Source organism: Lampetra planeri, chromosome 6, assembly GCF_965212315.1.
Source record: "Lampetra planeri chromosome 6, kcLamPlan1.2.h2, whole genome shotgun sequence".
Taxonomy (NCBI): Eukaryota; Metazoa; Chordata; class Hyperoartia; order Petromyzontiformes; family Petromyzontidae; genus Lampetra; species Lampetra planeri.
The window spans coordinates 6,502,754-6,516,172 of NC_136112.1; positions in this window are offsets into that span (position 1 = coordinate 6,502,754).

A 13,419-nucleotide genomic window follows, 5' to 3' on the forward strand; every position below is an offset into this window, starting at 1 on the left:
TTCTCATCCAATATTTTCCGTAACTGTGGGAGTACAAGGTACACCTATCCATTCTAATTCTACGTTATTGTACCCATCAACAGGTTTATGGGGAAATAAGCTGACATGGATGTGGTGTGCAAAAACTATTCCCTGAACAGTGTTGCAAACTGTGCCGGTTGAAATTAAACACTGGTTATAGTTATCATGTGAGGTCTCAAGAGGCATCAGGCAGGACAAGTACATTTATAGACACACAACTCTTATATCAGAATGCGCATTATTCAAACATTGTGAGCTCAATTGAACATTTCTGTCTTGCATGTTCTACTAAACTGGTTAAATGTCTGTGAAGAGTCTCGAACATCGCGCAGTGGCAGTTAGCTCCAGGCCGACGGACCTCTGAGTAAGTGAGTGGGTGAATAATTAGGTGAGTGAGTGGGCGAGTGGATGGGTGAGTGAGTGGGTAGGTGAGTTCCAAGCCGATGGACTTTTGAGTAGGTGAGTGGGTGAGTAAGTAGGTGAGTGGGTGAGTAAGTAGGTGAGTGGGTGAGTGGATGGGTGAGTGAGTGGGTAGGTGAGCTACAGGTCTGTCGGGAAGACAGCGTCTGAATGAAACACCACCAGGCTTGGAGCGTATCCCTGCAGTCACGAAAGCTTTAAATCGAAATATCTGCAACTATTTATTTTACACGCAAGCAGTTTCATCCAGGATCCAGGCAATGCAACCTCAGAAAAATTAAACATCAATTCACATTGTATTTGATTTCAAAGAACATATTCTAGCCGTTCAGTTATGCCAAACTAATTTGCTCCTAATCCTATGATTTTATTAAGGTTTTCATTACAATTTTTTCATTTTGATTAATTATTCTGGACATTTTTAAAAGAGGGGTCATTACAGCATGTCAACCCGATACAAAAAATACGTATCCTGTTTTGATGTACAGTTTATATATGTGGCTGTCCATGAAATGCCAAACTCCAAAGCAATGTATTCTATTATTTGAGTGGTTATGGACACAACTGTTAACTTTGAACCCTAATACGTCATCCTAAAGCAATCCACCCAATCTAGTGCATCGTCGGCTAGATAACATGGGTTGCCTAACACTAGTGGTCCTTCAATGAGCTCTATCTCTTGGTCATGACCGGGTCATGGGATTGTTTTAGGTAATGTCTTACTCTCAGTGTGTGTCTGCTACATTTGTTTTCGAGTGGCCAGGCTACGCACAACTCTAAACATCAAGGAAACAGAGTAACTTCATTCATATCATTTGGGTCTTTCGGTATAGTCACGTAGATAAGTCAAGATTTAGAGTAACATCCTCTTCAAGATGAAACCGTTTTCAAAGTAATTGCTAAGATACACAACTATGTAGGGTCGTAAAGCATTTGGTGCTTTACAATCCACCATATACTTCATTTCAAGGTAGCTAGCTATATGTTTTTTTGTAGAATTGTTCATTTGTAGCTAAAGGACCTGCATAGGAAAGCAATTCGGCTGCAGTCACGTGCAAACAACTAATACAGTACATCAAAACTTGACAAAATACCACGTGGAAGACGTCTACAATCAAGCAGAGGTGCAATGCCCAGTACGATGGCATTGTGCCGTTTCAGTTATTTTCTCTCTACTGTCACAACTACCCTGCCCGTGGTTTACTATCGCTGTGAACGTCAGGTTATTGATTCCTCCGCTCATGTTGAGGTCTCGGTCGACCAAACCGTGTCCAAACCGTCTCACCGCAGACGACAACACTTCTCTTTGCTCTTATTTTCCTCAACTTCGGAATTCCGTCCTACCGACTCTTTTGCCAAGTTCTTATGAATCCTGCTCAATTCAGGAAACCTGTTGACGCATAACCATCAGACTTGGCGTTTTGGACTTTTTGGGCCTGTGCTCATAAACTGTGAATAACAAAAAAAAATCCCAAGCGTGACATCAATTGGGCTTCTGCACTTGCTTTAGTTCGTTTACAATTGTCCATTATATTTACAGCCATTTTTTTAGTCCCTTACTAGAATAAAGGCTTTTACCTTCACTGTGTCAGTCATGGGGGTTGTTTGGTAAATTTTCACATTGCTGGTCAATGCAGGTTGGTGAAGCAAGGGACCCGGGACCTGTGCAGACATCACTCGTCACCGATGTCCTCCCTGACCGAGAATCGAACTCGATGTCAGCTGGTTTGTAGTGCAGTGCTTCGTGCACTGTGGCCACCCCCTCATATTGTGTACCGTTGGCCATGATCTAGCTGGATTGAAGGCCTCGCCACTAGCTCCACCTCTGCGGATTCACATTAGTTCTCAGAACCAATGATCAAACCATGCTGTTTTAAAAAGTACAGGGGCACTGGGCAAAACTGACATGGTTTTTCCCACCCCGTAGAGTTCCAGTATGTTAGGCAAGTGCAACTCAAGTTTCACCTACCCCTCTGATAGAAAACAGACGGTACTGTGCTAGATTACATCATTCAACCTCTGAAGAAAAGTAAGTGTACAACTCGTAGCGAGAAGGGATGATGGTCGATTAAGGCAAGGAATGGAACGTTTCCAAGAGGTCGCCCACTGAGGAGATGGAGCGTTTAAATCAGCTCGTTCACAAGTGCTGGTGGATTATTACGCCGCGGGATCATGGGAGATGGCAGAGGCCTTCGAAGGCCTTCATCCAGCATAGCTGAATATGATAAAAAAATATATTGTGGTTAAAGGTTGTGTATATTGCACTGCATTATACACACCCCCAGCATGTTAACATGACTATAAAATACGTATGTTTTACACTCCCTTTATAATCTAGCTACCGCCCTTATTTAAACATCTGGTAATCCGTTGTGCAATGGGTTGACTCCATGGATCGGAAAGTCATAAATCAAGTTTCAAGGCAACTGCGGTTTAACGGGCTCCCCAGGGCCTAAGATGTTATCTCATTTGCCTGGTGTGCAGGAGGTCGTCAGTTTGATCCTGACCCCGACTCCTGTAAATTTGGAGTTTGCTTGTTCTCCCTGTAGTTGCATGGATTTTTCTCCGGGTCGTCGGTTTTTGCCCTTCGCATTTCGAAACGTGCGTTTAGATTGTTTTGCCGCTATAATTTCCCACATGATAAGCCACTTCGATGAGTTATCATGTGTGGCCAGGTCACCTCTAAAAATGTAGCTAATAGATACATAAATAGTTTAGTTTTTTAGAGTATATGAGTTCAGAATACCGTTGTGTGAAATATGATGCCAGGTGGTGGATTAAGATAAGTAGAAAGGTGCTTGTTTAACGACACACTGAAATTTGAATTGCATGTACAAAAGCTCTCAGCCTTTTCCAGACCACCAACTCCAAAGAACTGTATGTGTTGCCATTTTCACAAATAGTCATCTCCATACATCGGGTGCTCAAAAGCATATTGTAACAGCAGAAACATTTGGTGACCCTACTGAACTGATGAGTCCTAATAAGGGTTAAAACGAGTCAACAGTTGTGTTTTTGCTGCCTGTTTGCTAACCACATTTTCTCGACTCTTTTGAGTTGGTGGTTTAAAAATAATAAATGGGCAAACGTGCGGTCCTTTGGAGCTGGTGCAGATCTCTGTTGTTAACTATTTTTTGTTCCTGACCTGCACTCTTACTTCTTGTTATGTAATTTACAGGTTTCAATCTGCAATTAGAGAGGTTTAACACGTAGGCTTTCGCGACCAATGTTATTCATAATCAACGTTTTTGGGTTTAGACACGGCCAATCAGTAAAAAAGTGTCACGTTGACAAAAGACAAATAGTTCACTGCTTTAGCCCACCGGTGTGTTGAAGCCACAACATTTACAATTTGAGTACGACGTTTCGCTGGTAATTGCATCCAGCATCACCAGCGAAACGTCGTACTCAAATTGTAAATGTTGTGGCTTCAACACACCGGTGGGCTAAAGCAGTGAACTATTTGTCTTTTGTCAACGTGACACTTTTTTGCTGATTGGCCGTGTCGGGTGGTGGAGGGTTACGACACATTTATAAATAACGCGATCTAAACCCAAAAACGTTGATTATGAATTAGAGAGGTGTTTGCAAATGTATCTGGCTTTAGATGTTAATGTGAAAGATTATTGTGGTTAAAGGTCGTGTATATTGTACTGCATTGTTCACACACCCCTAGCGTACTGGCTGGAAATGCATATGCTTACACTGCTTTTATTATCTAGTTACTGCCCTTGCTAACACACTGGTAATCTGTTGCGCAATGGTTTGGGTCCATGGATCTGCATGTCAGGCTGATGTTATAAGTAAATACAAAGGGCATTCTGAAGTGTCAAGGCAGCTGCGGGATAATGGCAATGACGCGAACTCGACCGTTGTGGGACAAATGCTCAGTGGTCCTCTGCGTTAACCATGGCCTGGTGTTTGTCATGAATTAAACGTTCAGGGGATTAAATGTTCTATATTAGTTGGCTTGATGTACATTACTAGAGGAGCGACGATTAGGTAGTTAAGTAGCTTAGTAGACTCAAATATTGTAATCACATACTTACAGTATTTGGGATATGTGTTTATGGACCTCGTAAAATTGGCAAATGTCCTAACATCCTGTCTCCCGAAGGCAGGAAAACCCCGTAGAAGCCAAGTAAATCGTGACATGGCTGATGATGCCAATACTGTCATTAAGCTGGCCAGTTGGAGTACCCACGCTTTACCCCCAGTGCCGGATTATCCTCGTAGCAAAAGTAGCTATATATGCTACGGGCCCCGCACTTTCAAAGGCCCCGCGCTAAATGCTTTCAAGCTATCAATTCCGGTTCAGTGATTCTGCACTTGCTCCATTTCTATAGTACTATACTGCCTTCAGATTTATGAACGACTGGGTGTTTAAGGTTAGCGATTTGCCATATTATCTGGCTGTATAGCAAAGGAAAAAATACAATTGCTTTACTATGCAAGTACATTTTTGTTAAATATTTACGTGTTTATTTATTTATTTAGGGCCCCTTTATAACATATGCTACAGGCCCCGCACTAGCTTAATCCAGCACTGTTTTATCCTGCAACCTTTGGATTGCAAGTCCAGTGTGCAAATCATTACATCCTTATTCGAATAACATGATAGACGAATAACATAATAGGCAAATAACATTATCGATAGGCAAATAACATAATAGGCAAATAACATTATCGATAGGCAAATAACATGATAGGCAAATGACATGATAGGCAAATGACATGATAGGCAAATGCTATACACGTAGGTATATATCTATCAGACTATTGAGCCAAAAGAGAAAAAAAATCTATTTAATTGGCTTAATGAATAACACAGAGTACCTATAAAGTTGTCAGAATAATTGCCCTTGCCCATGCAGCTTCATCGAGGCCATATTTGGTAACTTTTGAATAACTTAAACGTTTACATATAAACACAATTGCTGTTCTATAATGCACATTTCTTAACGGCATTCCAAAAGATAATAATATTTGACATACAGGTGAACACTCTGAGCGTGAAAACTTTGAGAAAATGTGTTTAAAAATCCAGCGTACAGGTCTTCCAAAGAAATCAAATGTCAGGTTGGCTGAGCTACTGGCTGAGGTGAAGGAGGGAACCCGGCGTAGGAGAGAGGGTCTGACGGGACGTGTGTTCATCGGGGTGACACGAAATAGTTCCAGAGGCTCAAATGGTTTGGAACCACAACTGGTCTGTGGCATAGAGTGGCCGTCTAGAACTTCCAAGGGAGGGGGGGGGATCAACTGCTGCTTGTGACCCCCACCCCCCTCCTCCACACCGTCTGCGCTTCTGAGTGAGCCACGAAGGGCAATCCATGAACTGAGAATAAGCTTATTCTTTGGTTCTTTCGATAAAGTCACGTAAAGAGAATAATAATAATAAAGTAAATAAAAATAATACTAATTTATAATTAAATAATAACTGTATTATTATTTTTATTCACTTTATTTTTATTATTTTTAGCTTCAATTTGATTCACTTTATCTTCTATCTACGTGACTTTATCGAAAGAACCAAAGAATATGAATTCCTGCAGTCACGAAAGTTCTGGATGCTTGTATGAGTTGACTCGTGCGTGCTTGTAAAGGTGAAGACAGACCACCCCCCCAGTGGGCCTGGTCTTGCTTGTTGAAGGGTGCCGTATTACAAGTGTTAGATTGTTAGAACACGTAGCCCCGGACCAGAGGGGAATGAAAGGGGAGGTGGGGGCACAGAGGGGGTACAGCTGCAACCAGGGGCACAGAGCTCTCGACAAGCATGAGTTCACCACCAGGTCAAGGTCGAGGCCGTCTTGGGGAGATTTTTTTATGATGTCATAAATACCACAGACATTTCATTACTCATCACAATCAGGAATGTGTGTCGGAGTAGCATGTGTGTTATAATGATGCTTTATTGTGAAATATTTCACAAGAGTGTCCGTTTTAACTTTAGATTAGCATGACCCAATTGAACCGTATTACAAAACAGCTACTTTATGCTTTTACAAATAGTATCAGTACATAGATACTCATTGCACTTGTCTTTTTAGTCGACGACTTAATTATTGCAACATTATTGTAACCTGCAGTGCCATTTGTTATCGGATTAAATGTACTTTGATCTGTTTTACAAATGTTTGCTGACTTGGGAATTTTTGGGCAAATAAAAAAAGTATATGTATATGATTACCATATATGGCATTTATTGCATGTTTAGGGTATCCAATAGATGGAACTCTAAGATAGCCCATTTTGAGGATATTTAACCTACTCTTCGATGCTGGCTCGACGGTTTTTTACCCCACCACACGTGACCCGCCAATTGAAGAACTGGTGTACTTATTTACACTGCTGAGTGGACAGTGTTGGCTCGTGATGATCATGCCGAGTGGGGGGTTAAAGCAGTCGTTTGTCATTGGGCAAGAGGCAAATCCTTTCCAAATGCAAACTCTTTGTGTTTTCGTAAGGGGCCGTTCATAAATGACGTCATGCAACTAGGGGGGGGGGGGTCAGACATTTGTGACGATGTGTGACGAGGGGGGGGTGTGAGAAATGTGACGTCACATCAAAATGCGCAACTTTAATAAATAAATATGGACAACACGTTCTACCTAATTAAATTGACTTTTTAATAAATGTTTTCTCCTACAACATGAGAGTGCAGCGCCACATTAAATACGCACTATAATGACAATAGTTTAAAGCGATTTGAAGCATGTTTTATTTGGGGGGGGGGGGGGGCAGAGCTTTGTGACGTCATATTTGAGGGGGAGTCTGACTCTTGTGACGCCGTGTGACGAAGGTGGGCGGGGTCAAAAATCGTCAAAAATCGCGTGACGTCATTTATGGACGGCCCCAATGTCGCTCATTGGGCCTTAATTGGCAAAATAAACAATCGTTTCAAATAGTTTGGTTTCATTTCTGAGCATCGACAGCCTCAGCTTGTATTCAAAGACACGCGTGCATAATGGGGGAGGGTATGTTTCCGAGAAAGGCACTTGAGTGCACTGACCGATTATTAACCGAGGGGGAATTTGAAAGCCAGATATGATGGTTGTGGGATAGGTCCACTGTAAAAGCGAATGGTAATGTCTGGGCGTTGGCTTGGCAATATGTAACTACGAGATCCAGCAACAGTAAGCCATGGTGAGGTGTCATGGCATAAGTGGCATTTGACCATGGTGACCTTTTCACCTTTGACCTTGGTGTAGTTTTTGTTAAGGTCTCGTAACAATAATCATTCAACAATGTTGTGAATAAGGCATCGTGGATGTATTACATAAAGTTTGCATTAAAAGCAACGTCGATGTTGGCATGGTGTAACGATTCGCACTTTTGAAATGAAAGGTAAAGAATACAAATGTTTCATGAATGTATGTTTTAATGTTTGACTCATTGTGGTAACAAAACATGTAACAAAAAATAAACCCCAATGTTATTCCAGATTTTCTACCAACATTGTGGCATGAGACAAAGTGCACAGACAGAAATTTAACAGAGCAGTGCAGTGTTAGAGAACAGCCAATGTAAGCAAGCATTATATAACTGCTTCTGTGATGCCTTACATTGACTTCGTATGCACTTTCCCACATGTCCTGCTCTAGAAATGTTCACCAAATCCTATTGCAGTAAAACTCAAACGTGTTTTTATTCTCGGAGCCATCATTTGTTTTGTCAATATGAAGTGGAAAACCAGATGCATTCTCATGATGGGGTTTTTGTTGCTGTTGTTGTTGTCGTCATCAATGTGCTACAGTTGAGAACTCTGTACAATAGCAGGCATCTGAAACCCTGAATTTGAAGCCAGCATCTCAGCAGTGTCGGCTCAGTACTGACCACTGAGCCACCCCCGGCCACCTCAATAATATATGTCTCGTTAAATGTTTGTCATTAACCTCAAACAAGACGAATGATCCCGAACAAACGGGGTGACACAAAAAATGCGAGCCGTGAAGCTGGTGCAAGATTAAAGTGAGTTGGAAATATTTCACTCTACCCCCCATCGATTTTTAGAAAGACGACGAGGGAACTGGAGGCGAATTAAAAAGTGCAACATTTCACGTAAATGTGGATCTAGGTGCCAGATCTATATGCAACAGCAAAAATAACACAGGGCAAGTTTATTGTTGGAATAAAAGTGCTTGTCAGCACGTTACATGCAGAGGACCCTGACCTCAGAGGACGCGCTTCGCCTGATGGGTATCGGTTGACGGACTTTAGAAACATTCTACCGTTGTCATAGGGTCCAGACAACGCCTGTTTTTTTTATACCTCAATACAGATTAGATTAGATGGTGGTGGTCAAAGTTTATTTGTGCTTACAGCTATTGATGCTGGTGATTTTGCAAATGGTGCCCTGCAAGAAAAACAGGTCTGACTGTCCTCTACTGGAACATTATTGTTATTATCACGTGAATAGATTTTGTTGAAATACGGTACAGCTTTACTGCATGTGCACAATTTAAAGTAAAGGGCTCAATGTTTCTGTTCATGTTACATTAATTGTGCTGAAATAATAAAACGTAAATGCAAACATTCAAAAAATAAGAATTACTGTCATCAGGCAGTGAAACGGTTATTTTAATCAGTTACTCAAAATCAATCTAGATTTGAAGTTTTCGTGACTGCAGGGATCCATACTCTTTGGTTCTTTCGGTAAAGTCACGTTGGTATAAAATTTATTCTATATTTATGCAATGCGTTTGATGGCTTGAGAATGAATATTGATTATTAATGCTGGGTGGAATGGTTGTGCAGCTGTTTGCTGAGTGCACGATGAAGCCAGCGACTTGAGTTCGCTTCCTGGCCACGGTTAACATCAGTGGAAAGTAAATATCTGAATCTATCCTGGGCGTCGTTTTCCCCTTTGTCAGCCTCACCTTCTGCGTGGTGAAGTTTGGTCAAACAACCCCCACCCCATGACGGATGCGGCATGATAAAAGCCTTCATCCAGCTGTAAATATGTATTGTTTTAACCATTGCTGGCTTGTGCGTAACCAATCTAATCTGGAACATTTTAAATGGTAAGGAAAACATGGAAATAAGCGAAGCATCCGAGTGACATGCATCACATCCAACGAATTGTTTTTGTTTGCATCCTGACCGCAAGTATTGTGGTTAATACGGACATAGTTAGACGAGGTATTTCTGGCTCTGCGATCTTGCATTTACTTGCAAATTCCATCTCTAGCCCCGCCCACTCCAAGCATATATAACCTTTGGCTGCAGGAGCTCTCTCGCGATATTTCTTCCTGCCTCAGCAGTCCGCCTGCTGTATTTGTTCACCTGAGGACGATTGCTTGTGTTGCGATCGAAACGTCGTGATTTTTTCATCATTTTATTATTTTTCTATCTACGTGACTTTACCGAAAGAACCAAAGAATACGGATATTTTTGTATAGGTCTTTTTTTTAATTATAAACTAGCTTTACTCCCTGGCTTCGCTCGAGACTTGGATTCTTGTCTTGGATTAATACACGGCCTACGCGGAGGGTGGGGGGGGATGCGTGACGTCAGCAGGCACACTGCGTGATGCTGCCGCATGCGGGTGACATCACAGATGTGACGTCACCGCTCACTTGCCGTGCAAAATACTGTATATGCATTATTGCGCCCCCGCCCCCCCCCCAAAAAAAATATACAAAAGTCTATTTTTATAATTTTTGCATGGTGTACAGTCTGGAAAGTACCCACATGGCAAATTTGAAATTTGTTGCGTGTCGGGAAGTATGCTAAACATTTCGAACAGACACACATATTCACAAATTTCCCTTTAATAGATATAGACAACGGGCCAGCAAGAGATGACATTGTGAATCATTCCGCACGTCGTGGCAGCAGGTGGCGCGCGTCATGCACCTGCGGCCCCCACCCCTTCCAATCTGGGGAGTACCTTCGCTGCAATCCACTCCTCTCACTCCCCACCCACGCTCCCACCCCCGGCCATCACCCACTCCCATCCACCGTGCCCATTTCCTTTCACCCATCTGCTTCCCGTCGCCGTTAGTTGCATTCCCGACAATCCCATCAATGTTTTCCCTCCCACCACCCACCAGATCTCATCTGCACCCGCCACTCCCCACCACCTCCACTTCAAGCTCGGTCTCTGGAACTCACGCTCTGCGGGACAACCGCTGCCACTCGGGAGGCCTGCTTCTCCCTTCATCTTGATGCCCTGGTCCTCACCCAAACTCTTGGATGTGTTCAATTAACACTGCAGCCCCTACTGCCCTCTCTTCTTCACGCTCTTCATTTGATCACTCTCCCCGCAACTACTGGCATGAAAGGTGGTGGTGTTGACATTCTCATCCTCTCTTTCTCGTCTCCAACCCCTCAACTCGCTGTGTTACATCTTGATTTTTGCTCTGTCGAGTGCCAACTCTCTCCTGTTTCCTTCCATCATTCTATTTCTTTCCTTATAATGCATTGCTCACCTTTGTCCTTCCCGCATCTTTCTTCGACCATCCCGACTTCCTGCTTGCCTCTATTCTCGCTCTCTCCCAAACCCCTCGTTCTCTTGGGTGACTTCAGCCTCCACCTCAATTCACCCTCCATTACCGCAGTTCTCCACCTCTCCAAGCGGTTCCTTTGATCTCCACTTTCTTTCATTCCCTCCCGACCCATACACCAGGCAACATTCTGGACTTAATTTTCCTCTGCGATTGCACAGCTTCCCCCATCACCGCTGAACTCCACCCCCTTCCGATCACCTTCTCCCACTTTGACCATCACGTTGCCCTCTCCTCCCACCTCTATCCCCCACCCCCTCGCCCCATTCTTCCACCGCAATCTCCCTATTCTTGATCCATCTTTGCTGATCTCCATCTTATCATATTCACCAAATGATGCCCCTTCTGCGTTCGCTTCGCAACTTTCTTCCTCTCTCGACACACTTGCGCCTCTGCATTCCTTTCCCCCATCCCCTCAGCCCCCATCGGTCACGACTTTGTCCCTTAAACATGACCGGTGCTCGGTCCACAGAGCCGAGCGCTGCTGGACAGCCGATCCCTCAGCTGCAGACTCACGCACTTCGCCTTTCTCTTCTTTCGAAATTTCCTTCAGATCACGAATATGCGAAAATCAGTCGTACTTCCTATCCCTCACCTCTTCCCTTGCCCCAACACCCTCGTCTACTCCCTCTACACCATCAGTAACTTCCTCCATCCCTCTTCCCAATGCCCTTTCCTTTCCTCCCAATGCCCCTTCCGTTCTGGTCTTCTCCCACTATTCCTCCTCTAAGATTGAACTTATTCGGTCGTCCAACGTGTCTAACCCCTGCCCCCCCCCCCTACTGATCTGTCTCTTGCCCGTTCCTTTCCTCTATGCGCACACTGTCTCTCCTATCTCCACCATCACCCTGACTTATCCGGCTGAGCTCTCCATGGTCATTTCCAAAACTCACCCAACCTCTCCCCCCCCCTCTTGACCCCCATTCCTGCCTACCTTCTTTCTTGCCTTCTCCCCCTTTATCTTTCTCTACCTTACTAATCGCATATCTGCATTTCCCATAAATATGCCAAATTCCTCTTGATATGCAAATTATTTTGTCAAGGTGCTCTTCGCCCCTCCATCCCAGCATAAATAGTCGCTCCAAGCCTGGGGCGTGCCATTCAGACTCTGTCTACTTGACAAACCTGTTCTCCACCTGAAGACGGCTGCTTGCGTTGTGGCCGAAACGTCGTGAGAATTATTTTATTATGTTTTATTTGTATTTTTATTATTTTATTATTTTCCTTCTACGTGACTTTACCGAAAGAACCAAGACGATGAATCCCTGCAGTCACGAAAGCTTTAAATCGAAATTTAACTTTCTCTACCTTGCGACTCTTTTTTAACTCCTCCCTCTCCAACGGTGTCTTCCCCTCCACCTTCAAATCTTCCATCATTTTTCCTCCCCTCAAAAACCCTTCACTTGACCCCACCATTCCTGGCAATTACCACCATTTCTATTTATTTTGCCTTACTTTTCAAAAATTCTGGAACGTCTTCTTCATAAACGATTCTCACTCCGAAATTCTTCTCACTTCCTCTGTCCCCAATTCCAATTCGGTTTCTGCCTTCTCAATTCCACCGAAACAGCTCTCCTCAATGTCCAGCACCATCTAGCAAACACACCTTTCCAAACTCCTTCAACAAAAGCTCTATAACTGTTTTAAATATTAAAGTTCGCTGGATCTCACGATGAAAGTGCACTGTAAAATGAACCAATTTACATAATTGGCCAGAGTAATCCATGTGTGTCTATTCCGTGGCTTGAATCTGATATGTGATAATTTCCCTCAACCTAATAAATATTGTGATTACTATTAAATACTCGTTTTTTCCCCTGAAAGTCCCGCTTGAGAAATAATCTGTTCAGATCTCTTGCGGAGCAGTACAAGCCTGCATGTTAGAGAATAGTCCATGGAAGTGGAAACCACGAATCTACTTCTGATATTCTTTCAAGTGACCTCAGATCCACACGATGGGGGGCAACACTTTCCCGTCCACCCCACCACAACAAAGTAATGTTTGTCACTTGACATTCCAACTGTGATTGTTTTAATTCGTCAAAGTAAGTGCAGAATCACATTTAATATTTTGGGGATTTTGTGGTGATTGGGTTGAGAACATCAGCTAACTACACTTTGGAACCGAGTTTCATCATTGGTGGCCGCTTAGTTTCGAGCCAAGGATTTCAGAAGTTGCATCTCAGCGCTCTAACCTATGACCTCTGAGCCACCTGGATGCCTGTGTTGAGTGTTTCTTTAGTTCACACATGAGGAGTAATGTATTAAATTGCATTCATATGTTGCACACTCGAAATGAAGGACGTGGGCAGGTGCTCCAAATCGAGGGCAAGCACATTTATTGTGGTTAATATTAATCTTGTGAAGAACAGCACCGTCACTCTGTAAAATGCAACAGCGCGTGTTACACGCAGCAATCCTTCCGAGACGCCATTAACCATGTGGCTGGTCTACACGTGCGGTTATTCATTAA